Consider the following 25892-nt stretch of genomic DNA (forward strand, 5'->3'; position numbering starts at 1 on the left):
CTTCGAAAAACTTATTTCAAAGAGATGCAGCTTTCGCTTGCTTAGTCCAGTGGTTCATTTCTTAAACTAGAGGCCTGTCACTTTGTTGGCCCTCAGTACTAAATGGTATCAGTCAGGGGTGAAATGTATAAATTTGTTACTACCGGTTATGTGGGCATGGCTTGGTGGAGGGTGGTAATGTGATTGGGTGGGCATGGCCAACTTTTTTTTTTTACTTTTAAAAGCATTTTTTCTACAACCTCTTCAGCCGAAGACGTTGTAGAAAAAATGCCTTTAAAGGGTTCTGACGATCCCAGTTGAGCCGCGCAATTATCAGAGTTTTTTTAAAAAAACTTTTAAAAGCATTTTTTCGGCTGAAGAAAAAATGCTTTTAAAAGTAAAAAAAAATACCCTCTGATGATCGCGTGGCTCAGCAGGGCATGGGGTGGGCCAGGGATTTTTGCCACCGGTTCTCTGAACCACCCACCGCCATCGCTACTGTATCAGGCGATCCGGTCCGAACCGGGAGCATTTCACCTCTGGTATCAGGGTCATGGGAAAGGAAAGAAAATGAGATATTCTTAAAAGGAAAACCCATCCTGGATTTCCACCAACGGTATTGGCTTCTGTTAGAGATGAAGGCTGAGGTTGCAGAGAGGAAAATGAGACCTCGGATTTTTTGTAAGGGAAGTAAATTGAAACCTTCATTCCTATAACTGCCAAAGTAAATACAGATGCTTAATATTCCTTAAGGGTTCTCCATGACAGGCATGCATTGGAAAGAGCTTTTCTTCTTGATGGTTTTTTTTGGGGGGGATCTTTATCTTAAAGGAGATACATTATGTACCCTGTTTCCCCGAAAATAAGACTTTCCTGATAATAAACCCAACCAGGCTTTTGAGTGCATGCGCTAAAATAAACCTCTCCCCGAAAATAAGCCCTCCCTGAAAATATTTATGCAGAGCTGGAAATCAGGTAAAATGGCAAGAGGAGCCCCATCTTGCTCCACGCGCCCCAAAATAATATGACCTCCCCGAAAATAAGGCCAAGCGTTTATTTCAGGGGTTCAAAAAAATATAAGACAGGGTTTTATTTTCAGGAAAACACAGTAGATACTTAACCACCTTAGTGTCAGGCCTGGAAACCATACTAGACTTTAGGGTTCCAGACGCTGCCACATTTTTCCCCTGAGGGGAAGAAGGGGGGTTGAGGGGTATGGTAACATTCTTCAAGCGGTCAAGGTCGGATGGTGTTCACATCTGCAGGAGGAGTGGCGAGAAGATATTCGAATGAACTGGGAGAACGTGGGACCATGTGACCAGCAAAGGGGTCAGAGGGGTGGGACTCTTGGGGTTTGTATAACTGGGAAAAGAATCTGGAAGTTCAGTTTTGGAATTTCACTCATCGTGTGCCAGTTTCCTCATGCTAGTAAAGAACTCTGAAAGACAATGGCTTCTGAGTTTTTTTTATGCAGAAGAGGTTTTTCTGGAACCTTGACACTTAGCTAGATGGAAGTTTGACAAATTTTTATTACAGGTTCTCTTTGAATTACAAGTGGTAGGATTCAAGTAATTTAACAACCGGTTCTCTGCCCTAATGATTTCTTCCAACAACCAGTTTGCCAAACTGCTCAGAAAGTTAACAACCGGTTCTCCCGAAGTGAGGCAAACTGGCTGAATCCCACCACTGATTACAACCATTTGTTTAGTGACACTTCGAAGTTACCAGGGCACTGAAAGAAGTGACTTATGACTGTTTCTCACACTTACAACCATTGCTGCATCCTCACAGTTCACGTGATCAAAATTCGGATGCTTGGCAACTGATTCACATTTATGACGATTGCAGTATCCCAGAGGTCAAGCGATCAGCTTTTATAACCTTCCGACAAGCTAAGTCAATGGGAAAGCAAGATTCATTTAACAATTATGTTACTAACTTAACAACTGCAGTGATTCATTTAACAACTGTGGCAAGAAAGATTGTAAAATGGGGCAAAACTCAGGTAACAAATATCTCGCTTACCAATGGAAATTTTGGGCTCATTTGTGGTTGTAAGTAAAAGATTACTTGTATATTATATTTATTAGAGCGACTTCGGCGAGATGGGAGGTGTAGAAATGTGATAATTGTATTGTGTTGTATTGTATTGTATTGTATTATTCATGGAGGCCAATTAGTGGCACTTGTTACCCTAGTAAATAATTGAATAAATATTCTAGTGCTTCAAATTTTAAAATATTAACATTAAATATAATAGTACATTAAAACAGCTGTATATTAAAATAATATTTTGGGGCCTAAGTATTGCATTACTTAAAATGCCTATATTGAAGGTTTTTGATGCCACTCAAGTATTTTAGTTTTTCTTTTATGAGTTGGCTTCCTATTGCCTTACTAAGAGCATGTGAGGCCTAAGCTCATTCTATAGAAAGCCTTTTTGTATTCTTATTTGGGATATTTCATTTTATTTGCAAAACAGTACATTGTATTGGTCATTGACCATAATAAAGGCTATCGAGAGGTGCCCTAATCAACCTGGTTACATACGAACATATTTATTGTTTAAGAAAAAGAATGGAATAATGGCAGGGGATAGAATCTCTGCAGGAGTGGTACATAGCAAATTGGGGCGTTTTCCAAAGCTGAGATAGATTTTGTTTTGAGGATCGATTCCTGAGAATTCTGGGAGTTGAAGTCCACAAGTCTTAAAGTTGCTAAGGTTGAAGACCCCTGGTCTATGGGCAGTGGTGGGATTCAAGTAATTTAACAACCAGTTTTCTGTCCTAATGATTTCTTCCAACAACCAGTTTGCCAAACTTCTCAGAGAGTTAACAACCAGTTCTCCTGAAGTGGTGCGAACTGGCTGAATCCCACCACTGTCTATGGGGCTATCACAAAAAAGGTATCGTCACACCTACAAGAGGATGATTTGATCTTGGGAAGAGAACTTATGAAATAATCATTTTCTATTTGGAATATTCCTAGCCAGGTACAGCACTTTTCTCCATTACTCAAACCAACAAGCAAAATAATCCAATAGAATAGAATAGAATAGAATAGAATAGAATAGAATAGAATAGAATAGAATAGAATAGAATAGAATAGAATAGAATAGAATTCTTTATTGGCCAAGTGTGATTGGACACACAAGGAATTTGTCTTTGATGCATATGCTCTCAGTGTGCATAAAAAGACAAGATTCATTCGTCAAGAATCATAAGGTACAACACTCAATGATAGTCATAGGGTACAAATAAGCAATCAAATCATACTAGGAAACAATCAATATCAATATAAATCGTAAGGAGTTCAGAGAAACTTCAGGATGGGACTTAGGAACTGAGATTGTTGAACATAAAGCAAGTCTCATATGTCCTGATAAAGAGCCCTTGTGGCTCAAACCCTGATCTTTATTGCTTGACACAGTCTGATGATCTTGTTCTCTTTAAGAGACTAAGAAAAGACAAGACAAGGAGAAAGAGCTGCACCCTCTCAGTCTGGCCCTAATCCAGATCACTGCTAGACAAAACTGTAGAGGCCAGGAGACATACTTAATAAAATTGGCAACTGGAGACTAGAGTGGATGTGTTAGTTATGCAATATCTCTGGAAGGCACATCTTTCTAGTGCCCCCACCTCTGGGGAGGGGAGTTAAAATATTTATAGGTAACATTCAGCCTATTGGAAGCTTTGCATATCTACTTTACTTATTTTCTTGCAGCAAATTGGCAGGAAAAAAAAACAGCAATTATCCAGCTGTTTGGCTTGGAAATTAATGTCTAATTAATGGTACAGTTGTACGCTAAACATGGAATAGCAGAATAACAGAGTTGGAAGGGACCTTGGAGGTCTTCTAGTCCAACCCCCTGTTCAACCAGGAAACTCTATACCCGTGATGGTGAACCTATGGCACGCGTGCTCAAAGTGGCACGCGAAGCCATGTCAGCCGGCACACCCAGCCTTGTCTGTTTGTCTTCCGGCCCGGTCTACCCAATGCGAAGAGGAAACATGCCAGCAGTTTGGGGAGTGGTGTCAAGTTGGCCACACCCACCCAGTTGGCCATGCCCATCTGTTCAGCTCCGCCCCCCCAGTCAGCCCCTCCCACAAGGTCAACGGCAGGTCTGATGCAGTCCTCAATGAAATTGAGTTTGACACCCCTATACTAGATTGATTTCTTACTGTTCGGTCTTCTTTCTTCGCAATAGAGCAGGGGTCTCCAACCTTGGTCCCTTTAAGACTTGTGGACTTCAACTCCCAGAGTCCCTCAGCCAGCAAAGCTGGCTGAGGAACTCTGGGAGTTGAAGTCCACAAGTCTTAAAGGGACCAAGGTTGGAGACCCCTGCAATAGATGACCTTGGCTATTAATTCTGACAGGGATGTAAGCTAGAGTTTATCGAGGCGTGGGGTTAAGCCATGTTCACCGAGAGGAAAAGTGGGTATCTTTTTTTCTGGGGAAGCTGAAATTCTAAAAAAAGCTAGCCACCATCTTTCATTCAACCTCCGGGTTTTGTGAGTTAAATGTTTGTCTGCAGAGAATAAGCAACATCCTTCCTTAATTGACCGATGGAGCAGGAAAAAGCTTCTTTGAGGTGTGAATATTTTGGCAGAATCAGAAAGTGGGAAGATTCTGGGAGTTAAGTGGTTCTTATAATCTCTATTCACAGTCTCACACTTAAATCTGGAAAGAAAAGCCAAACTATAATCATATTCTTAAAAATAAACATGCTGGATAAACTTTGTTCAGTGAAGACCTTGGCATGAGTCCAACAAACCTTATTAAGTCAAAACTCTTTTCAGACAGAAATGTTTACTAGATTTAAAGCGCTGAGGTACTCGACAGACCATAATCTGACTCCATCCATCCATCTATCATATCCTGGGCAATGGATTGTATGAAATGATCTCCTAGATACTGTTCCATTCTTTGATTCTAGGAAACAGCTTTTATATTCTGTAAAACTGTCAATACATGGAAGAAAACAAGCCAAAGAGCCTTAACATTCTCTGTTCTCTATCAATAAAAGGCCAAAAATCTCAGGAAAAAAGAAAAGAAAATAATGTTGGCTGTGCCTCTTTGCTAAAGTGTAAATTGATAAAATGCTCAGCAGAGGTTGTATCTCCACACATGTATTTTATCTTAAGAAGTGATATGCAGTGGAAAAGTTTATAAGAGAGACCTGAGGCCAGCTTGGCAGAAACCTGCGTTTTTGTTACAAGGTTATTTTGAGATGGACGCTGAACTTCTTCTTCAGACTGCTAGGTTTTAGGATTTATTTTATCAGTGATTGAGGAAAAAAGGGTGGGGATTAAGTATGTAATATGTATTGTTAAACAAATTAAATATCCAGACAACACGATGTGTATTAAGCGCTAAGAAACGTAGTAATAATATGTAAAAATTTAATAATAATAAAGACTGGCAGGTTCTAGAACAGGGATGTCCAACTCGTGGCCCACAGGCCAGATGCGTCATGTGCTGGCCATGCCCACCCCCAGTTTAGCGAAGGGGAAAAAGGTTGTGATACGTGATGTGACTACGTGTCATCGCGAGTTTGACACCCCTGTTCTAGAATGTTCTCCTTGCTGGCAATATACACCACAGAGGTGGCTTTCACATAATTTTACCACCAGTTCGCCGCACACCGAAAATGTGATTGCGCGTGCATGCGCTTCTGCACATGCGCTTTGCTCACGCACGCGGCTTGCATACATGCGCCCAGCTTAGAAAACGTGGCTAAATGGGACGGCATAGCGCCGCCACTACCAATTTGCCTGAACGGGTCCAAACCAGCTGAATATCATCACTAGCTTCGTGGTCAGTAAGGTTCACTTCAGATTAACCACCATGAAAAATATTTTTTGTAGACTAACGCCCTTCTGAGCTTGGTTGTTTTCTTGCAGTCGTTTCATTACCCAAATTAAGTAACTCTGAGCTTGGTGATTTTCTTGCAGTGCACGGATGATGTTACCTAGTTTGGCAACACCATTGGTGGTAATGTAGTTTGTTTACTCAGTATACTATATGATATACAACCATACTATATCTCCTCCACACAAGCAAGGATCTTCTTTCTTGACTTTAAGGTTAACTGGTTAATTATATTGATAATCTGTATATATTTATTTGGATGTTTTCATTGTTTTAAATGGTCTTTTATTGTTTTATTCGCATTTATAGCTTGGAATTGTAAGCTACCCAGAGTCATTGGTTGAGATGGACGGCTATAGAAATTAAATAAATAAATAAATAGTCTCATAAATCTTGCCCTTTTGTCGTAATTTCCTGAAAACCCTCCCTCCCTCCAAATTCTTGTGAACACTTGCAAGGTGCAGTGATTTTATGAAATATTGGCCATTTTCCTTCCTTCCTTCCTTCCTTCCTTCCTTCCTTCCTTCCTTCCTTCCTTCCTTCCTTCCTTCCTTCCTTTCTCTCTCTCTCTCTCTCTCTCTCTCTCTCTCTCTCTCTCTGTCTCTCTCTTTCTTTTAATGTAACTTTAATTTTGAAATTTGTGGAGGTCATTTTGAGAATGATAGTTGGCCCAGCAGTTTTGGGAAGTGTACTGCTGGCTTGACTTGTTGTGTGAACTTGATGATTGTGGCATGGCCAATCAAATATGGTTAAAATTAACCACCAACTAATTTTATGAGTAGAAGGAGGAGGAAAACCTATCAGTTTCAGATTGCAAAGTTGTTTTTTAAAAAGTGCAAACACCTTTGCATTAAACTTAATAATTTAATGGCGATATCCAGCTAATGTTCTTGGCCCCAATATTTGTCATTTTCTTTGGAGATTTTCCTTTTTCAAAAAACTTCCCAGTCTCGTCTATAGTCCTGGAATGTCCTGGTTTCCCATCCAAGTATTTACCACGCTGACCTGGCTTAGCTGCTCAAGACCAGCGGCTCCATTTAAGCCAGCGTTTAATTCCCTTCACCCTCCCCCCCCCCAAAAAAAGAAGTATTTATCTTGTCTTCCACCTGAAACTCCACGCGGTGAAGCTTTCGGCTCTCCTACCACGTTTTCGAGTTGGCAGACTTTTCACAATTGTCAACTTTGTATGATGCAACATACCAAATGAAAATTAAAACACACATCATTACGGATACACACACACACACACACACACATACACAAGGAGGGGAAGTAAATGCAGCTGCAAAATAGATTCCAGCACTTAAAAGTGCTGTCTCCAAAATGGCCAGGTTTACCAAGGGGTCTTCCAGACAATTGGCCTTTTCCATCCCAGCTCTTTTGAGTCCAGTTTAAAATGTGCTTGAGATTGGTGTGAGCTGTTCTGACTATTTGCTCACTTAATTAGACATCCCGATGCTATGAGGACAGTCTTGTTTACGTTGCTCGGTCTAGAGTTTGCAGAGAACTACCCACCTATCTCTGCTTTTTTTAGAGCTTTTAGGATTACTCTGCTGTTTTCTAAGATTTATCCCGATTTCTGCAGCCCGGATCAGGTAACTGGATCTCCGTGTTTAATGGTTGAGTGAGATTTAAGAACAAAGGGCTCATTGTACTTTCATGGAGTCCTCCCAACTAAAGCTTCTGCGGGTAGCCCTTCGTCTTATGAGTACAACTAAGCCCAACTTGGTGTTGCTAAGCGAGACAGTGGTTCAGTGAATGTTACCACCATTATTACGATTTTTCTTACCACTCTCGTTAAGTCAGTCATGGCCATTGCTAAGTTAGTAACACCGTCGTTAAGTGAATCTGGCGTCCCCATTGATTTTGCTGGTCAGAAGGTCGCAAAAGGTGATCGCATGACTCCAGGACATTGCAACCGTTATAAATACGAGCTGGTTGCCAAGAGTCTGAGTTTTGATCATGTGACCATGGGGATGCTACAGCGGGCATAAGTTGCCGCTGCAACTTTGAACGGTCATGAAATGAACTGCTGTAAGTCAAGGACTGCCTGTATTCTCATCCTAAATGCTTCTAGATGGAAATAGACTCAGGGGTGAAATGCTACCGGTTCACACCGGTTCAGGCAAACAAGTAGTTAAAAAAAGCTACTGGTTCGTCTGAACCGGTAGTTCTGACGATCAGCTGTGCCGCATGATTTATATTCGCTACCTGCTTTCTAACGAATCTAAATCGTGTGGCACAGCTGTTCCCCCCCTTGCTGTTCTACTTACCTTCTTAACCCTTTTTCTGCATGAAGCATGCATTTGGTGCACAGTGTGCATGCGCACGCAGCGTGTGTTTTGCATGCACTGTGTATGCGCACATGCAACGAGCATTTGGCACACATTGCGCATGCGCAGGCAGCGAACTGGTGACAACCCATGGAAGATTTTACCATTGTCTTTACTCCTAATTATCTGCAAGGAAAAAAGGATCCCTTTTGTTGTCTTGAAGTTAAGTGCAGCTTCATGAACTTAGACCTTTGCTCCTTTCCCAGTTGGGTAGCTGCTCAACATTCAAGAGGGTCGGTTGACAAACAAGTTGATTCCTAGCTATGCAGATCTACCCGTAGCTTGGATCATGATCCCACCAGCAACTTCTAGCAAATACTAGAGTGGTGTTTTTCCATCTTGGCAGCTTTAACCAAATCTAACCAAGTGTGGAAGTCTAACCACCCAGATGCTGGTTGGAGAATTCTGGGAGTTGAAGTCCACACATCTAAAAATAACCCATGTTGAGAAACACTTCTCAGGAGCTTTGCAATTACGGTTATGTCAACATCACAGTAAGGAGGACAATTTATCACTTCAATAGTGGCTGGGGAAATCTGTTGTGGTCTGCCAGCAGCCTGCGGAGCTGGCAATGGAGTCGGACTGCGATGAGCCTGAGATGGGGCCAGGGCCATCTGAGAATGAGGTGTGGACTTCAGAGCCTCCAGAGACTGATAGTAGTGAGGCAGAGGAACAGGAGGAGAATGTTCCTAATGCACGCAGGAGAAGAACTGCCAGAAGGCAAGAGCAGCTCCAGCAAAAAGGACAACTCGGGAGTAGGGCCAAGAGATGATTGGCCCCTCCCATAAGACTTAAAACAGACCAGCAACAGCATTTGGGCTTTGCCGGAAAACAATGTTGGTAGCTTCGTATTCTGCTTCGTCTATGTCTTGCATTTATTTTTGTGACTTCTGAACATTTGCCAAGAAAGGCCTTTGGCAGTTTGCCTAATTGGACTAAGGTTTGCGATAGGACTGAGGAATTTGTGTTGGGAGGCATTTGTTTTAATTTAGTTGAACTACGCTGGGAATGAAGTAATTCTCAGCTGTTCGAATAAAGTTTGTTTTTTTCACTGACTGAGTTTCCTACTATCTACTTGGACCTGGGTCACAACAAAATCAGGGATCTCCACCATGATCTGGGTGATTAAAGTGCTTTCCATTCTAACATGTGTTGCATACAATTTGGCCATCTTATTTTGTGACTCCCCTCCCCTCCTGGAATTCCTTTAGCTCAGCGGCTCCCAACCTTTTGGGCACCATGGGCTGGTTCCACGGAGACAGTTTTTCCATGGACCAGAGGGACCGTGGTTTTGTATGCTGCCTGCATCCCACGGATGGGGCATCCCTTGTTTACTTCGACTGGTTTCTGGTGCGGACCAGTGCCAGTGCACGGACCAGGGGTTGGGGACTTGTAACAAAAAAGAGTGGAAGATTATTACAATATTGAATGTCTACACACACACACACACACACACATACACACACGCATATCTATAAAGGAGAATATTTGTAGCTCAGGTTTAAAATGAGAGGTCTTTGGTGCTCTCTGAGCTGGCTTGTTTTCTTGCAGACCTTTCATTACCCTAACTAGTAACATCAGCAGTGCTAGTAAGGAGTGTGTTTTGCTGTCAGTTTATATGCTGGTGACTTGTCCTGTCAGTGTTGGTGGGGTTGGTCTTAGAGATTCTTTGGTTGGGCTGTTTACTGATGGCTCTTTGACAATTTCCTGATTGGGGTATTGCTTACTTGATTGATTGATTGATTGATTGATGATGTTACCTAGTAAGGGTAATGAAACATGTGCAACAAAACAAGGAAGCTCAGAGAACATCAAGGACCCCTCATACATATATCTTCCATTTTTTAATATTTCTCTCTCTCTCCCTCTCCCCCCACCCCCCCCTCTCTCTCTCACACACACACACACACACACACTCCCCTAGCTGTAAGATCAGGCTACAGATTGTTCTCAGACTTGTACATTTAATATATGAATTCTTTTCGCTGTTGTTGGTAGTAAGAACTGCATTCTAGGTTGGAGACAGGTAGAGGACAAGCTTGAATCAAGGACCAACTTGTCCTAACAAACTTGATAAATAACAGATTAACAGAGTTGGAAGGGACCTAATAGGTCATTTAGCCCAACCCCCTGCTCAAGCAGGAGACCCTATACCATTTCTGACAAATGGCAGTCCAATCTTTTCTTGAAAGTCTCAAGTGATGAAGCTCCCACAACTTCCAAAGGAAAAACTGTTCCATTGGTTGATTGTTCTCACGGTCAGAAAGTTCCTCCTCATTTCTAGGTTGAATCTCTCCTTGGTCAGTTTCCATCCATTATTCCTTGTCTGGCCTTCAGGTGCTTTGGAAAACAGCTTGATCCCCCTCCTCTCTGTAGCAGCCCCTCAAATATTAGAACACTGCTATCATGTCTCCTCTGGTCCTTCTCTTCACTAGACTAGCCATACCCAGTTCCTGTAACCGTTCTTCATATGTTTTATTCTCCAGTCCCCTAATCATCTTGGTTGCTCTTTCATCCTGGTTGTTACTTTCAGGTTGTCAAAGTTCAATATATACCAGGTGGAATGTTGTATGGTTATCCCGCACTGCTGCTGGATTTTTATTATTATTTTCAAAAAATTTCTGAAAGATTGAATCAAACCACATTTAAAATGTGCTTTTTTTTTTTTTTTTTTGGTAAGGTCTTGTTTTCAAATATTGTCGTGTTAACTCCCCGTGTTGCCGCCGCTTCAATTAATGTGAAAGAAAAATGCCAGAAGAAATAAGACACAATGAACCCCATTTTCAGCAGTTATAAAATTTCCCTGGAACGGGTTATATGCACAAATATCCACTGACAAATATGCAACATACTGATATATTAAAAATTGAAAGCGTTCAGACAAAACTGGGAGTATTACTGTTTCCTTTAGCATACAATTTCAGTCCTGTGAGATTTAGACCAATATTTTATGTCCTTATCAAATATTTGACTAATCCTCTTCTAGTATTTTTTTTTTTTGAGGGGGGCGGTTCTGCTTTTCTTGTTGCGTTTGATTTTCCAAGATAATTTGCAAGAACAGCAGACTCATCCACATTGCAAATGTTGATTTGGTTTCAATGCATGCTAGTTTTATTTCACTTAGTTTGGTCAAACTCTTGGGCTTCTAAAGAAAGTGCTGAAAATTATATTTGTGTGAGAGGAATGAAATCTCAGATCTCATCGCTGAATTGTATATCTTAGGAGGAGTTCTTGGCTTTTAACTTTGAGAGTGCTTTGAAATTAGCTAAATTTTATATTGAAGGCACACACTAATATTTAGGGCAGAAGGATATTCCTGAGAGTGGGGATCAATCTATTTTTTATTTTTGATACAGCTTTTTTAATTTTTATAGCATTTGGGTGCATACCATCTTGATAAAGCCCTTTTCAAAAGGTAACATGTGGATTGTGAAAGGAACAGAATAAATAAACCCAGGTTTTGACTAAGCCTTTCTCATCTCTGAATCTTTTCTCATCTTTTAGATCTTTAATTAGAATTTAACTAAATTCTTTGGGGAAGCATTCTAGCAAGATTCCTCAAAGAAAAAAAGTAATCCACATAAGTATTAAGACCCTAAAGAAGAATTTAATATATAAAAAACAAACTTTGTTTTAATATTCTGGGATGTCAGCTTTTCATCACATAACACAACTCTAAGGGATTCCACTCCCCAGTACATGGGTGTAACAACTGAGATTTTGGGATTGTATTAGTCAATAATCTTCATTTGCCAAGGTTGAGGAAAACACATGTCAGTTTCAAAGATATTTGTATGCTTTTCTGTTTATAATCGGATCACTAATGCTTGGTTATTATATATGTTATTGATGAAATGCTCCATGAATATTACGTCTATATTAAAAACACACCCAAACCACTCAACTGAATTTAACTATAGTTTTCTCTCTCTCTCTCTCTCTCTTTCTCTCTCTCTCTCTCTCTCACACACACACATACACACATCTATCTAATCTAACATCTATCATTTATCTATCATCTGTCTAACAGCTATCTATTTATTATCTCTCTCTCTCTCTCATTCTGTCTCTCTCACACACATCTATCATCTAACATCTATTATTTATCTATCTATCATCTAACGTCTAATCTATTTATTATCTCTCTCTCTCATCTGTCTATCTATATCTATATCTATCTATCTATCTATCTATCTATCTATCTATCTATCTATCTATCTATCTATCTATTTATCATCTATCTATCTCTATCTATCTATCACTCCGTCCCTCTCTCCCCCTTCCATTCTCCTATCTCTCTCTCGATAGATAGATAGATAGATAGATAGATAGATAGATAGATAGATAGATAGATAGGAGAATGGAAGAGGGAGGGACGGAGGAATATATATATATCACTCCGTCCCTCCCTCCCTCTTCCGTTCTCCTCTCTCTCTCTCTCCCTCCCTCCCTTCCGTTCTCCTCTCTCTCTCTCTCTCTCTCTCTCTCTCTCTCTCTCTCTCTCTCCTTATGTCATTTATCATCATTCTAACTAATGAAGTGATAAACCAATGACTGGGATATCCCATTTCAGTCTGTAGGTGATTAAATGCTATTTAAATTAAATATAGCTTCATGATCAATGTAACCATCCTCTAACCCCTGGCCAAGAGCTTTATTGAGTGCTGCAGAAGGCCAAATTTTTTCTAAGTGTGTTCTGAGACTAAGTACAGGTAAACTGTTCCAGATTCAAGCCCCAGCATGTTCAGGGCACTGAGAAAAAAATCCCGCTCCCAAACTTGGAAGGGTTCTTGCAAGTCCATATATATTTTCTAACCTATTGTCCTCCAACTGCATTGGGATTCCAGAATTCCTTGTCAGCATGAATTATAATTTTAGTCCATTTTGAGATCCTGGAGATGGTAGTTATAGATGATGCTGTAATAGGTGGCTTATAAGATCCCTTCCTATGGATGGGATTATATTACAGACCCCTGTAGAATGAAAATGACTTTCTAGAATTAGCTTTAAGTTTCCAGCTGTGTCCCTGATATTTGCGTAATACATCTGTCCGTGTCTTTTGCAATTGGATTCATGGATAACATGATTAAAGTATCTGTGATGGATTTAAGACAGATTGTGTTTTTCTGCCTTAGAGGAAAGCTGTCATTTTAAGTCATCTAAAAGTCATCTAAATAATGTTTTCCAATTTTTTAAAAATGCCTTTGATGCTGAATTGATACACATGCACAATCCTGCCAAATACCTGATTTTTCACAGAATGATCTTTCATTGAAGAAAGACTTCTTACGTGCATTCTGCAAAGTTCATAGACCTCTACAGTTTATTTTAAGAGACTGGTATTTGTTTGGCATACTTTTATGTCAATTATCTAATCAGAAACAGACATACGGCATCTTATGCAGTGAAAGATATCAAGGAATGTCTGACACACTTCAAAGCAACAAGTAAGAGTTCAAGATCCATCTGAAATGCAAGACTCCATATGAACCTTCCCACCCTTTTCTCGCTTAATTGGATTTTTTAAATATATGATCAGCAGATATATTTCTTCTAGCTGACTTGTACAGAGCGGCTTGCTGGATGGACTATTGGTTAGCTTTGCTTAAGTCAAAAGTAACACTATGAAGTGTCATATTAAATAATGCTTAACAAAAAGAGAAAGTCAAAGAAAATGAAATAGGCCCAGAAGAAGATGGAGATGCAACATCAAAGACACTAGAAAAAGATCAATTAACAATAGTTGAGGCCACCATAGATGGAGGAGGAGGAGGAGGAGGAGGAGGAGGAGGAGGAGGAGGAGGAGGAGGAGGAGGAGGAGAAGAAGAAGAAGAAGAAGAAGAAGAAGAAGAAGAAAGAAGAAAGAAGAAGAAGAAGCACTAATGCTAATTTGACAACAAAAGGCATTTATTTTTCTACAGAAAATAAAGTATAAGGAAATTCAGGGTCTTACACTGAAGAATTTACAGCTATGGGGTTCAAATACCTTAAATCAGCATTTCTCAACCTTGGAACTTGAAGATGTGTGGTTTTCAACTCCCATAAATCTCCAGCCAGCTATGTCCAGACATGAAGTCCAAGTTGCCAAGGTTGAGAAACACTGCCGTACATGCTTATGACATCATATGAATTTGCATCATATGCAGGAGGGGGTTAGTTGGGTACCTTCTCCTGCATTTCTGTGCCATCACAACACATTGTCAGAGAATAGAATAGAATAAGAGAAGAGAAGAGAAGAGAATGATAGATAGATAGATAGATAGATAGATAGATAGATAGATAGATAGATAGATAGATAGATAGAAAGATAGAGCTATCAAAGTTGACGTAATATGACATAAGCAACCATTAGGGTGTTGTAATGATGTTCTTAGCATAAATAATCACTAACCATTCACCGCTGTTGCTTATTGGCTACTAGGCCATATGTCTTCACTTGTCACTTTACTTATTTGTCTCTAACTTCCAAACCTTTCTTAGCTTGGTTCCTCCCAGTATTTTGGATTGGGTAATTTCCAGTCACATTTACAGCTTTAACGGTTAGGAATAGCAAGGAGGGAGATGCAGAACCAAATGGTTCAGTTTACTTCTAAAAGCATCAGGCCCCCCAAGAATCTTGCTACCAGAATGAAGTTTTTGATGGCTGGTGGCGCAGTGGTTAGAATGCAGTATTGAAGGCAAGCTCTGTCTATAGCCTGGAGTTTGATCCTGATGGGCCTCCTGGTTGACTCATCCTTTCGAGGTTGATAAAATGAGGACCCAGACTGTTGGGGGAAATATGCTGACATTGTAAACCGCCCAGAGAGTTCTGTAAAGCAGGGGTCTCCAACCTGGCTGGGGAATTCTGGGAGTTGAAGTCCACCAGGCTTAAAGTTGCCAAGGTTGAATAAGGGAGTATTAAATATGTTAATACATATTTAATATGTTTTGGAAAGAGGGCTAATTCGAGGTGTTGCGGTGTAAGGGAGGTGTTGGGGTGAAGGAGAGACAAAGCGTCTGGAATAAGGGAGTATTAAATATGTTATTATTGTTTTTCCATAGTACCTGGATGAACTAGCGGCTTCCCATCCTCTCACTTTCATCCATACAGGTAATCCTTGACTTAGTTCATTTAGTGATTGTAAAGTAACAAGGGCACTAAAAAAAGTGACATATGACCGTTTTTGACCCTTACGACTGTTACAGCATTCCCATGGTCACATGATCAAAATTCAGACCCTTGGCAACTGACCGGGATCACTTTTTGTGACCTTCTGTCAAGGAAAGTCAACAGGGAAGCCCGATTCACTTAACAATCATGTTACTAACCGAACAGCTACAGCGATGCACTTAACAATGGCCACATGAAAGGTCGTAAAATGGGGGCAAAATTCACTTCACAAATGTCTAAGTTAGGAAAAGGAATTTTGGGCTCAGTTAGAGTGCTAAATTGAGGATTACCTGTATTAATAAGGGAAGTACCGAATGTAGGTTTTGTAAATAAGATTTGCTGAAGAAGTCATGAGAATTTCAGAAGATACCCAGAGATGTCAAAGGTGCACTTATCCGTTGTCTCCCTTTCACTGGGATAGATTCAATTATGACAGCGTTCTTGGAACCTTTGGGTGTTTGGAATTCCGTTCCTTATCATGCAAGGTAAATTTAATTGGAAATAACACAATGTTCTTTTGTGGAGAAAGAAGGGATATTTTCACCCTCAGAGGCAAAAGGAGTGCCTGTGATCTAGGATTGTATTTCTTAACTTTTAGTGGAATATCTCAAAAATCAGCAGGAACAGATCACAGGGATGTTACAAAAGAAGAAAAACAAGGCAACTCGTCATGGCGCCTTGGAATATGGAAAATTCCAAGAATAGTTTGGCTTCCATGTTGACAAAAAAAAAAAAAAAAGAGTTGCTTTTGGCCAGAAATGAAACTCAATAAAACCAAAGAATCGTCCACGCCACGTCTCTTCTTTAAAGAAGCAAAATTCTATCTTCTGAAAATTCAATATGATAAGGGAAGATTTATGTCACGCCTGGTCTTCCTTTCAGATCATAGGAGCCACAGGATTTATTAGTTCCATTTATAGGCAGGCTTTCTTCCTACAACAGATCCAGAGAAAACGTGACAGCCACAAAAGGAAGGGAGAAGAGGAAGGGTGATAGGAAGGAGTACATACTGTCTTAGGGTTAGGAACAAAAGGGAATTATGTTGCTTCTCATTTTAGGCAGGGTTTTGAGGAAGGACAGAGCTGAGTGGTAATATATTCCTCAGAGCTTTGCCCCAGAAATTATCCTCATCTACAATTCTTTGAGAGAGGGAGACCAGCAATCAGTATTATTTTTCTGTACTGGATTTCAACCTATAGTAATCAATTGTTTCTATAGTTATGGTTGCTCGAATAAACCATAACTGGTTGGAATCACACATAGGTCTAAGGCAGCAGTGTTCCTGAGGCCACATATGAACATTATATATATCCATGGATATATTAACAAAATGAGAAAAGATCTGTCCGTCCGCCCGTCCATCCATCCATCCATCCATCCATCCATCCATCCATCTATCTATCTAATTTCTCTCTCCCTCACACACATACACACCTATCTATCATCTATCATTTATCTATCTAACATCTATTAATCTATTTAGTGCCTCTCTCTCTGTCTCTATCATCTGTCTGCCTGCCTGCCTGCCTGCCTGTCTGTCTGTCTGTCTGTCTGTCTGTCTGTCTATCTATCTATCTATCTATCTATCTATAATTGTTTTTATTGTTTGTATATTGTTGTTTTTTTAAAATGTAAGCCACTGAGAGTGAGTGGCAAACCATATAAATTCTCTAGTTAAATTTCTAAAGATCTAAGTGCCAGAGCCCACTGTAACAACATTGCCAAAAAGGCACTAAGAGTTGTTAACCTAATCTTGCATAGCTTCTTCTCTGGTAATATTGTACCACTAACTAGAGCATATAAAACATTTGCTAGACCAATCCTTGAATACAGCTCATCGGTGTGAAACCTGCACTGCATATTGGACATAAATACAATCGAGAGAGTCCAGAGATATTTTAGAAGAAAAGTCCTCCACTCCTCTGCTCGCATTAAAATACTTTATGCCACCAGACTCCAAATTTTGGGCTTAGACAACTTAGAACCATGCAGACTTCAATCTAACCTAAGCATAGTACATAAAGTTATCTACCACAATGTCCTACCTGTCAATGACTACTTCAGCTTCAATCACAACAATACATGAGTAAATAATAGATACAAACTCAAGGTAAACCACTCCAAACTCGATTGCAGAAAAGATGACTTCAGCAACCGAGTGGTGAATGCCTGGAATGCACTACCTGACTCTGTAGTTTCTTCCCCAAACCCCCAAAACTTTACACTTAAACTGTCTACTGTTGACCTCACCCCATTCCTAAGAGGTCTGTAAGGGGCGTGCATAAGTGCACCTGCGTGCCTACCGTCCCTGTCCTAATATTCCTTTTTACTTACTCTTTTCATGTATCCAAATTATGTTTATACTTTTACCTGTTATCTTATATATGATTGACAAATAAACAAATAAAAAATAAATAAAATAAAAAATGCTAAGCAAACCCCCAACAAATTCATATTATGGCCTACCAATATGTCACCTTATATTCTCTTGCAAATTAGTACATTAATAAAATGAATACATTGATTTGTAGTTCCATACTCTTTACAGCAGGGCTCTTCAACCTTGGCAACTTTAAGACTTGTGGACTTCAACTCCCAGAATACCTCAGCTAGTAAAGCTGGCTGAGGAATTCTGGGAGTTGAAGTCCACAAGTCTTAAAGTTGTCAAGGTTGGAGACCCCTGCTTTACAGAATCATACAATTCATGAAACCTGCCACCTCAGCGAACAACATGGTATCATCTCCATACAATTGAACATATGCATCCATATTTTCAACTAGAAAACATTTCTTTTAAATTTTTCCACAAATTATCAAGAGGACATCATATATCTATCCTCCCTTCTCTAGGTTGAGCCATTTGCCAAACATTCTAGTGAGTCTCACAGCTGCTTTACAGATTATATTCTGCTCTTATCACATTCATCAGTCCACCTTCAGTTCCAGATACATGCAAGGAATTCCATAATTCAAGTTCATGTACTTTATTGTAAGCTTTCTCTAAATCAGCAAACACACAATAAACTTTTTCACATTTGTACGTTTCTCAAGGACTAGCTGAAAAGCAAAAATTGGATCTGCATGCTCCTGCCTGGAATAAAGCCATGTTGTGTTTCCCAAATTTTGCTTGTTGTCATCTCATATGTTTTTGTTCAAATTCTGGCAAACATCCTCCCAAGCACACTTAATTTATTCCCCTGTAATTTTTGCATTCACTCCTGCTACCTTTCCCTTTGTGTAAGGGAACAATAACAACATTTTTACAGATGCACTCTTACACTGTATAAGCATGAAACATAACTATCCCGTAAGCAAATCACACTCTCAATTTCAAGTTTTCCAGTTATAGTTTATACCTGCAACCTTTCCCATTTTTGAACAAGGATTTTAATGCCATTTTCTATTTCTTTTGGTTTATAGTAAAAACAGTTTCATTCTTTTTCTGTTCCTGCATATATCTCTATAACCTGTGTAGTCCTTTTTAAAATTCAATTCCATTATTTCATTTTCTTCATCCACTTCCTAACCATTTTTAAATTTTCATCAAATACTGCTTTGTATATTTTTTTTTAGAATAGAATAGAATATTTTTTTTTATTGGCCAAGCGTGATTGGACACACAAGGAATTTGTCTCGGTGCATATCCTCTCAGTGTACTTAAAAGAAAAGATACGTTCATCAAGAATCATAAGGTACAACACTTAATGACAGTCATAGGGTACAAGTAAGCAATCAGGAAACAATATCAATATAAATTGTAAGGATACAAGCAACAAGGTTACAGTCATACAGTCATAAGTGGAAGGAGATGGGTAGTTAACTATTGCTTGCTCTCTTTGCATAGAATGTTTTGCAACATTTCCCCCTGTTAAAAATACATTTAAAAGACTTGTATGATTGTCTGCTTTAGAACCACAACTCTGGGTGGCTTACATTAGCAATAGCAATAGCACTTAGACTTATAAACGGCTTTATGGTGCTTTACACCCCTCTCTAAATGGTTTACACAGTCGGCATATTGTCCCCCAACAATCTGGGTCCAATTCTACCGACCTTGAAAGGATGGAAGGCTGAGTCAACCTTGAGCCAGTCAGGATCGAACTGCTGGCAGTTGGCAGAATTAGCCTGCAATTCTTCATTCTAACCACTGCACCATCAAGCTCTTAACAATATTCCTAAACAAGAATATTGTTGTCCCAAGACTCATTTTTTGCAGCAGTCATTTTCTGATATGGATTTCCTCCTTACACAGCCTCTTCCACTTCATCGCTTTCTTAAACCACCATCTTTTTTCATATGTTCCATTAGCATATCCCCACACACTTCTATGGCACTCAGTAATTGCTTTTCATTGCTCCCAGTAGCTTCTGCAGCATCTAATGGTTCTTTACAGTGAGCTGGACTTAGAACAGGGGCTTCAAATACAGGCTGTCTCCAAATAAATGGCAATAAGAATAAGGACAGCCTGTATTTGAAGTCCATGTCCTACATCCAGCTCCCTCCAAAGAGCCATAAGAAGCTGAAAGTGTAGACAATTTGGAGGACACTGGGCTGAAGCTCAGTGGCCACTTGGCTACAGTTTCCCCAATGTAACCAGACACATTCTCACAAACTTCTCACAATAAGTTTGGGCCAATGGAGAGGGCAATAAACATAGGAAAACCAAAAAAGTCTGAATTAGTTTAGTCTACTAGTCTCGATGGTGAGGGTTAAAGCCAAACCTAAGTTGTCTCAGTCATAAATAGGACCAAAGATCGATCAGGTCAGTCAGGTCAATGGTGACCTGATTGCTCTACGCAGTTGCTTCCAGAACTCCAGTAAGATCTGATTAGTGGCTAATCGCAATAAATGTATTGCAGGAATGAGGTAATTATATTTAAGCAATTTGCTTAAATGTGCCTCTTGCGTGTACAATATCTTAATATTTTCCATATCTTAAATTTAAAAAAAAACTAGATTGCATTACAATAGAATTTTAATTAATTGTCATTAACTAGAGTTTCATTATGAAACATTAGCTAAGTGCTACCAAATATGGGCTGCTTCTTCAAAAACCTCCAATCTTTGTTGTCAGCTGGTGACCATCTAGAATTTTGTAGCCACATATTAGCAATAGGTAATGTCTTTGGGAACTTTACAGTAGAAAACAATTTCAAACCCAATCAAAGGTGCAACTGGTATAGTGGTATAATTCCACCATTCCTCCTCCTTCCAAACTATTATTCATTGCATATTTCTTCTGAAATGTTTTGGCTGAAGTCTTAAAAAACAAACATGGTATGATAATCATCCTTTGATGTCTTGCCTTCTAACCAATTTTTCATCCCCACTCCCAAGAAGACATACTCTTAACTTTTCTGATCTCATTTTCATGCATATATTTATTATATGAATCATACCCTCCCCTTCTCATGTACGTCTTTGAGCAACAGAATGATATTTCTTTGGAAATGTGTCCTCTATGGGTTTTATGAAGCTATTTCATCCAAAATGAGATGATTGGTTAACCTACCTATGTTTATCTACAAACCTACTCTAGCTTTCCTTTGTTGTTGTTAGTTGCGAAATCATGTCCGACCCATCGCAACCCCATGGACAACGTTCCTCCAGGCCTTCCTATCCTCTACCATCCTCTGAAGTCCATTTAAGCCCATGCCGACTGCTTCAGTGACTCCATCCTGCCACCTCATTCTCTATCGTCCCGTTCTTCGTTTGCCCTCAATCTTTCCCAGCATTAGGCTCTTCTCCAGTGAGCCCTTCATTAAGTAGGTGTTATCCAAATATCTTCAGCATGGTTGGCAATTTTTTTGGGGTGGTGGGATTATGATGGTTGAAGTCCTGGAAGAAACAAGGTTGAGAAAGGTTGATCTCTTGATGTCCATGATTTGCATGGCCTCAGCATTGCTACTTTAGTAATTGGAGAGACAAATTTCAACACATGAAATGTGTACACATCTGTTTTACCACTCAGTCTGAATCTAAAATTTCATTGAAAACCAGTCTTCTTTTTGTCTTTTCAGCAGGTTATGGATTACCTAATTCTGTCACTAAGCAGTAATAAAGAATGAGACTGAGACAGGTTTTTGTTAAATATTTTTCATCTGAAAAGTACTATAGAAATAATAAATTGAATCACTCTGTAGAGGTGCTTTGGACCGAAGGCTAATTCTCTTATTTCTTCACCTTTACTCTGATTTCAGATTTATCTTAGTATCATCTCATTGCTTTTACTTTCTTGATTTAAGCCTATGGAAAAACCTGTCCTTCCCCTCTCAGCATGGATATCCAACCCTAATGTGTGAAAGCGCCTAGTTTTATGTTCTCCCTGACTACGTTCCCCAGCTGATTGTGACGAATATTCATAACTTTAAAGCAGGGGTCTCCAACCTTGGCAACTTTAAGATTTCTGGACTTCAACTCCCAGAATCCCTCAGCCAGCTGGCTGAGGAATTCTGGAGTTGAAGTCCACAAGTCTTAAAGTTGCCAAGATTGGAGACCCCTGCTTTAAAGCACTGCTTTACAAGAATAGAATAAAAAGTTTTGTGAATCTTTCATGAACCTAAAATGAAGGTTCAAACTACCATGCAGTTTGAACCCAGGGGTTTTGGATTTTGTTGTCAGTAATTGGATTTTGACAGTAATTGGATTTTGTTGTCAGTAATTGAGGTTCTCTAGGACAGGGGTCTCCAATCTTGGCAACTTTATGATTTGTGGACTTCAACTCCCAGATTCCTCAGCCAGCAGGTGCTGGCTGAGTAATTCTGGAGTTGAATCCACAAGTCTTAAAGTTGCCAAGATTGAGACCCTGCTTTAAAGCACTGCTTTACAAGAATAGAATAAAAAGTTTTGTGAATCTTTCATGAACCTAAAATGAAGGTTCAAACTACCATGCAGTTTGAACCCAGGGGTTTTGGATTTTGTTGTCAGTAATTGGATTTTGACAGTAATTGGATTTTGTTGTCAGTAATTGAGGTTCTCTAGGACAGGGGTCTCCAATCTTGGCAACTTTATGATTTGTGGACTTCAACTCCCAGAATTCCTCAGCCAGCAGGTGCTGGCTGAGTAATTCTGGGAGTTGAAGTCCACAAGTCGTAAAGTTGCCAAGGTTGGAGACCCCTGCTCTAGGACACTAGTATCCCTAAATTAGGTTTAAGGGTTAGATGAATAAAACCCTATATAGATTAATAACTTGTACTTTCAACAGCACTTTAATAAACAGAGGGATAGAATCAAGATCATGTGAAGTGTTAATACCACTTTATAATGCCTTGGTAAGGCCACACTTGGAATATAGCATTCAGTTTTGGTTGCCATGATGTAAAAAAAGATGTTGAGACTCTAGAAAGAGTGCAGAGAAGAGCAACAAAGATGATTAGGGGACTGGAGGCTAAAACATATGAAGAACAGTTGCAGGAACTGGGTATGTCTAGTTTAATGACAAGAAGGACTAGGGGAGACATGATAGCAGTGTTCCAATATCTCAGGGGTTGCCACAAAGAAGAGGGAGTCAAACTAATCTCCAAAGCACCTGAGGGTAGAACAAGAAGCAATGGGTGGAAACTAATCCAGGAAAGAAGCAACTTAGAACTAAGGAGAAACTTCCTGACAGTTAGAACAATTAATCAGTGGAACAACTTGCCTCTAGAAGTTGTGAATGCTCCAACACTGGAAATTTTTAAGAAGATGTTGGATAACCATTTGTCTGAAGTGGTGTAGGGTTTCCTGCCTGGGCAGGGTTTTGGACTAGAAGTCCTCCAAGATCCGTCCCAATTTAGTTGTTGTTGTTGTTGTTATTATTAAACAGCTGAAATGTTTTTCGTAGATATGCAGGAAAGAAGGATATCTAATCAAATTAGTGGAATGGGGATTTCAGCAGAAGATGCTGATATGAAATATTAAAAGAACACCATTATAGCAATTGGGTTTCTTTATTTTTAGATATTTGGCTGTTGAAATTTATTTCTATGGAAGGCGGATGTACCTCTTGAAGAAAACCAGAGCTCTGAACATCAGTCTCAGATTAGCATGGCCCTTGAGTGTGGAAAGATCCTCAGACGAAAATGTTTCTAAGCAGAAACCTACTTGCAGATTTATTTAAAGACTTAGTAGATTCCTGAAATGATTCTGTCACCAAATTGTTCCATTCTCAGTTATAAGATTTCTGTTGATGTTGGCCCATGGAATAGATAATTTCCTTAGCCATTGTCCCAGAGAAACACAGAAATTATGCCAATGAAAAAAGTATGCAAAAATAGTCTCTCTGTACTAAAATAATTCCTAAAAGAGTCATTCTTGACTGGCTTAAAGCATGCCAGGGTTTTTTAAAAATATCATTCTGAGTAAAGCTTCAATCATACATGAAGTTCCATAAAGCTTAGTGGGCCACATAAGCAGGGATGGTTCTTTTGGCCAGAACCACATCTAGCGAGAAGGCTGAGACAATATCTAAGTTGTGGAAAAGTTTCTTAAAGTTTAGACCAACTTTCTACAACTTGGCATCCCTTAGATGTATTATATCTCAGAATTACCAGAGATATTAGTCTGATATATCCACTCTGGGAATGAAAGATATTAACATTTTGCAAGATGAGACTCTGAAGAATCAGCCAAATAGTGGCGGGGAGAGAATTCAAGATTATAAAATTTCATATTGAGTAGAGGTTTCCTCTTTTTCTACTTTCCCAAATTCTTGCAGTCTTGGTTCATTCAGATCCTCCTCTCAAAAGAAAATTGGTCCAGTCTATTCCAGTTAGTGTCAAAGCTTCATCAATCTTAAGGGAATCTCCAGGAACAGGGTGTGTGTTTTGCTTTCATCCAATTCAGTTAAAGCATGGTTAGCTTCATCAAGCTAACTTGATGGAGGCAATCATGATTACTGGAGCCAACTTGAATACTATTCACACATTATTTTCCTACAAAGAGCTCAAGATAGTGTACCTAATTTCCTTATTTTTTTCACTTTATCTTTGTTATCTGGAAGATTCAGTCTAAAATAAGGTCATCTAATGAGCTTCATTGTTGATGGGGATTTTAGACTTCCATAGTCCTTGAACAAATTTCTACTTATTATAACCACATAGACTGAAAGGACAATAGAGGGATGGGGCAAATGCCCTTCCCCATTTTTGTACAGTGGGCTGTTACGCAAATCACTTTGTTAATTTAACAGACATTGAATTATAGATTCAAAGCTTCCCGGATTGATCTTTTTTAGACCCAGAATTGGCAAATCATGGACCTCCCAATGATTGGACTTCAGTTCCAAATGATTGGATTTCAATTCCAATCTCGTGCTGGAACCCATCCTCAGGGAACTTCTCCCTACCAGAATGTAGAGAGAAATTACCTGAGGATGGGCTCCAGCACGAGTCCGAAAACTCAGAAGACTAAACCGCTGGCCATGGTGACCGACCCAGATTGGATCGTGCAGATTAAATATCCACAATGGTCATATTATGTTTGAATAAGACATCAGTCCTGATCCTTTCTCAACTGCTATTCACCAGCAGTGATATTTATATTGTCTACATCAGGGGTCTCCAACCTTGGCAACTTTAAGCCTTGAGGACTTCAACTCCCAGAATTCCCCAGCCAGCAAAGCTGGCTGGGGCATTCTGGAAGCTGAAGTCCTCCAGGCTTAAAGTTGCCAAGGTTGGAGACCCCTGTTATACATCTAGCCATCACTCTTAAAGCCACTGATTATTTATTTATTTTATTTATTTATTTTGTCACAACAATATATATAACTATCATACAAAAAAGATTATATAGTATATAAACATATATATGAGTAAATATTGGAATAAGCATATATATATAAGAAAAAGAAAAAGAAAAACAATAGGACAGGAATGGTAGGCACGTTTGTGCTCTTATGCACACCCCTTATGGTCCTCTTAGGAATTAAATTAAATTTAATTAATTAATAAATTAAATTAATTTAAATTAAACTTTGTCTAATCTCTTTTTAACGCATCCACCCTGGGTAGCAAATACTGTAGATTAGCTATGCTGAAGAGATTTAACATTTTTGGTCATGAAGTTTGGCTTCATGTGTCCTCATGATACAAGAGAGTAAGGAAAACTCTATAGAATTTGAGAACATGGGCTGTGATTTCTATGGCATCCATATAACAGAGGCAGTATTACAGAGGTTATGTACTGATGGGCTGGAGTAAGACATATTCATACGTAACTATTTCATACATGACAAGTTTATTTTTTTTATTTTTTTATTTTTTTATTTGTCACAACAGTATATATAAGCATAAGCAAGAAATAACTATATGATATGTAAGCATATATATAAGCATAAGCATGAAATAACTATACGAATTGGATACAATCAAAGGGAACATTAGGACAGGAACGGTAGGCACGCTGGTGCTCTTATGCACGCCCCTTTACAGACCTCTTAGGAATGGGGTGAGGTCAATAGTAGATAGTCTTTGGTTGAAGTTTTGGGGATTTGGGAAGAGACCACAGACTCAGGTAGTGCATTCCAGGCATTAACAACTCTGTTACTGAAGTCATATTTTCTGCAATCAAGATTGGAGTGG

General features: G+C 39.3%; 1 protein-coding gene across 4 annotated transcripts in view; it reads left to right on the top strand.

Moving 5' to 3' along the window:
• CALD1 (caldesmon 1) overlaps positions 1–25892 on the top strand; it is a 257710-nt gene that overhangs the window by 24852 nt on the left and 206966 nt on the right. The window contains exon 2 of one of the 4 annotated variants that reach the window (XM_058189681.1): positions 15225–15273. The exons of 2 other annotated variants lie outside the window; for them this stretch is intronic. The gene's annotated coding sequence lies outside the window, so the exon portion shown is untranslated. Of the gene's footprint in view, positions 1–15224; positions 15274–25892 lie in introns of those variants that run through there. One more of the 4 variants, XM_058189684.1, reaches the window with a different exon arrangement.

Source organism: Ahaetulla prasina, chromosome 7, assembly GCF_028640845.1.
Source record: "Ahaetulla prasina isolate Xishuangbanna chromosome 7, ASM2864084v1, whole genome shotgun sequence".
Taxonomy (NCBI): domain Eukaryota; kingdom Metazoa; phylum Chordata; class Lepidosauria; order Squamata; family Colubridae; genus Ahaetulla; species Ahaetulla prasina.